Below are 4292 nucleotides of genomic sequence, written 5' to 3' on the forward strand. Positions count from 1 at the left end.
TCCAATGTAGTTGGTGCTAACTACAGGGTTTTAATCTGTTGCACCTGTCACTTCCAAAGTGGTTCCCTCTGTTAATTTTAGCTTCTGCTGTTTGCTGGTCTCTTCAATGTCTACTTTCCTCCCTGACACAAGGGGGTGAAGGTGGTCACTAATTAGGTTCACTTGTTCAGTCCTGCTGTGGGGAGGGAGGAACACTGCAAACAAATATCACTGTCATGTGTGGGGAGCGCTCACAGTGTCTTGGCCACACTGGGTTTGCCCCCACTCATGACGTGTGTGCTTTCATGGTCTACATGGAGCTCAGGCTCCAGGTTGCTCTGCTGGGAACTGTCTGAGGCGGGCTTTGGGTTGTGTGCACTTCTGAGGTCTAAGCCGCTCAGGTTCAGGTTCCTGGGTACTCCACAAAGGCTCAGACTCGGTTGGGCCTGTGTTTTGTGCCATTCCCAGGTCTGAGCAGCTCAGGCAACCAGGTGCTTGGCAAGCGCAGTCTCCCCCAGGTGCGGGGTGTGTCTTATCGCCTCCCCCGTCCCAGCTGCTCAGTTTTCTGAGTGGCTGCAGGCACATCCCTCTCAGATGTGCTATGTGTCGCTTCTGGGGAGCTGATCTCTGGCTGTGACCCTCCCAGCGGATGTCAACCATCCAGAATCCCAAGAAGTCTTGGTTAGCAACAAAGCCTGCTTGCAGTTTGGTAGAGGATGTCTCTCTGGGGCTGAGATTGCCCCTTTTCGGCTCTGGCTGCCCCCTGCCTGCCTGTCTCCAGTGGAGGATAGGCCAGTCCACAGCCTGCTAGCTCTTCTTTGGTATGTGCTCAGTCCTTTGTTCTGTGAGCGGGCCTGGCAGTGCCTTAAAGTAAAAGTGAAGTTGCTCAGTCGTGTCCGACTCTTTGCGACCCCGTGGGGTGTAGCCTACCAGGCTTCTCCATCCACGGGATTCTCCAGGCAAGAATACTGGAGGGGGTTACCACTTCCTTCTCCAGGGGATCTTCCCGACCCAGGGATCAAACCCGTGTCTCCCGCATTGGAGGCAGACGACGCTTTAACCTCTGAGTCACTAGGGAAGTCTTCAGGTTAGTGCTTTAGGTTAGGGCTTTTTCGTGGGATAGTTCTCTCTCGCTCTCTTTGTTTTCCCTCTCTCTCTCTGGCTATCCCACAGTTTGGGTTTCTATCTCATGTTAGTTCCCTCAGACTGCCGTCAGGGCTTTCAGCCCAGTCCTTACCCTAGGCAATACAGCCCAGGCCTCCCTGTTCAGCCCCTGCTTGCTGGTGGCAGCTGCGAGTGCAGGGAGTTGCCATTAGGCACATAATCTGTGGGTTTTATTTATTTATTTTCCCTCCCAGTTATGTTGCCCTCTGAGATTCCAAAACTCCCCACAGACCTGCTGGTGAGAGTGTTTCCTGGTGTTTGGAAACGTCTCCTCTTTTAAGACTCCCTTCCGGGGACAGATATTCATCCCTACCTCTTTTGTCTCTCTTTTTATCTTTTATATTTTGTTCTACTTCCTTTTGAAGACAATGGGCTGCCTTTCTGGGTGCCTGATGTCCTCTGCCAGCATTCAGAGGTTGTTTTGTGGAATTTGCTCAGCATTCAAATGTTCTTTTAATGTATTTGTGGGGGAGAAAGTGGTCTCCCTGTCCTATTCCTCTGCTATCTTAGGACTGCCTCCTACTTTGATCTTTAAAAATCTGTTACCCTTGCCCTTTTAGTGGCCTCTGGTATTTCTGTATCGCTCTAAAATTTTATAATAGATTAGAGTTGTGAAATAGTCTTGGCTTTTAAACCAAGTATTTTTAAAGAATTTTTTTAGTGTAACCAACACAAAATTATCTTGTTACCTAAGAAGACTATTCTTTGCATTTCAAAAAAAATTTTTTTAAGATTTTAATTTCCCATTTTATAAAATTTTGCATTTATATTTCTTGGAATTTCTAATTTTGTCATTTTGCCTACATAAAATTGTATGTATTAAAAACCAATATTAATAATATTGATATTATTAAAATGAATTTTGTTTCTAGATACTTGTAGCTAAAGCCTAGTAGAAGTCTAAAGTACAGGTAAAATATATTTCCAAAGAATGTCTGTCACTTAAAAGACCAAATAAATATTTTTTGTTTAAAAAAATTAACAGATTGTTAGAGATTTTAAGAATTATCTTGGTTGTTAAATTATAAATCCTCATTTTTTGAATGAAATAACTCACAACCCACTTGCTTTATGCAGCAGGTACCTTCTGGATAAGTTACGTGTATGGAGCTTTGTAAATTGTTTTCCCATTGACAGTATTGACATTTTTTCATTTAAAAAAGGGAGTCTGTGGTATGATGAAAATTATAAAAGTAAAAACGTCTTGATAAAATCTTAGCTATGTTCTATTGTGTATTATATTTCATCTTTGCTGCCACTAAAATAAGATTAAACAATTTAAAAAATGCAACTGGGTTGCAAAAGATAAATTTGAAGTCCTTTCAGATGCAATAATAACAATACAGAAGAGTGTTGATGAAAATAGTGAAACAGAATTCTATATAGGCCTGTGTACAGACAGAGAAATCACTGTGGATGGTGACTGCAGCCATAAAACTAAAAGTTGCTTGCTCCTTGGAAGAAAAGCTATGACAAACCTAGACAGCATATTAAAAAGCACAGACATCACTTTGCTGACAAAGGTTCATGTGGTCAAAGCTATGGTTTTTTCAATAGTCATGTACAGATGTGATAGTTGAACCATAAAGAAGGCTGAATGCTGAAGAATTCATGCTTTTGAACTGTAGGGCTGGAGAAGACTCCTGAGAATCCCTTGAACAGCAAGGTGATCAATCCTAAAGGAAATAAACCCTGAGTACTCATGGGAAGGACTGGTGCTGAAGCTGAAGCTCCAATACTTTAGCCACCTGATGCAAGGAGCTGACTCATTGGAAAAGACCCTGATGCTGGGAAAGATTGAGGGCAGGAGGAGAAGGGGGCGAAGAGGATGAAATGGTTAGATGGCATCATCGACTCAATGGACATGATTTGAGCAAACTCCAGGAGATGGTGAAAGGCAGGGAAGCCTGGTGTGCTTCACTCCACAAGGTCACAGAGTTGGACATGGCCAAGTGACTGGAAAAACAACAACATGAAAGAGAGACATAGAACCTTTTATGTGAAAGGTAAGTTTTAGTTGCTTATATGGGCTGAATTGTCTCCCAAAGTACATATGTGGAAGTATTAGGCCTCAGGACCTCAAAATCTGTGTTTGAAGATAAGGTCTTTGAAGAGGTGATTAAGTTAAATGGGTTCCTTAGGGTGGACCCTTGGACTTCCCAGGTGGTGCTAGTGGTAAAGAACCCACCTGCCAATGCAGGAGATGTAAGAGATGTGAGTTTGATCCCTGGATCGGGAAGATCCCTTAGAGGAGGGCATGGCAACCCACTCCAGTTTTATTGCCTGGAGAATCCTATAGACAGAGGAGCCTGGCCAACTACAGTCCATAGGGTTGCAAAGAGTCAGACACAACTGAAGCGACTTTGCATGCACCCCAATAAGACCAGTGTTCATATAAGAAGAGATTTGGACTCACAGAGGGCAGACCATGTGAGGACAAAGGGAGGAGATAGCTGTCTACACACCAAGGAGAGGGGTCCCAGGAAGAGCTAACACCTTAATCTTTTACTTCCAGCCTTCAGAATTGTGAGACAATAAGATTTTATTGTTGAAGCCATCTGTCTGTGGTATCTTGTTATGGCAGCCCTAGTAAAGCAATACAGCTAACACTGTAGAATGGTTTAGTTGTTTAAATTCAAATTGAACCAGGAATCTACCAAGACTCTTAGCCTCAGTGAAGAGCCTTTTTGTGACATCACAGGAAAGGATGGTCAATGCCTCTTCAGGTATTGGAATAATGTTATTGTTTATGAGTTCATTGCAGCAGCCCAGAAGTCACAGGGGTTAAATCTAGGGGGTGTTGAAAAATATGACAAGAAAGGCTCAGTTGAGTTCAGTTCAGTTGCTCAGTCATGTCTGACTCTTTGCGACCCCATGAATCACAGCACGTCAGGCCTCCCTATCCATCACCATCTCCTGGAGATCACTCAGACTCACGTCCATCGAGTCAGTGATGCCATCCAGCCATCTCATCCTCTGTCGTCCCCTTCTCCTCCTGCCTCCAATCCCTCACAGCATCAGAGTCTTTTCCAATGAGTCAGTTCTTCACATGAGGTGGCCAAAGTACTGGAGTTTCAGCTTTAGCATCATTCCTTCCAAAGAACACCCAGGGCTGATCTCCTTCAGAATGGACTGGTTGGATCTCCTTG

Source organism: Bos indicus x Bos taurus, chromosome 28 (genome assembly GCF_003369695.1).
Source record: "Bos indicus x Bos taurus breed Angus x Brahman F1 hybrid chromosome 28, Bos_hybrid_MaternalHap_v2.0, whole genome shotgun sequence".
Lineage (NCBI taxonomy): Eukaryota > Metazoa > Chordata > Mammalia > Artiodactyla > Bovidae > Bos > Bos indicus x Bos taurus.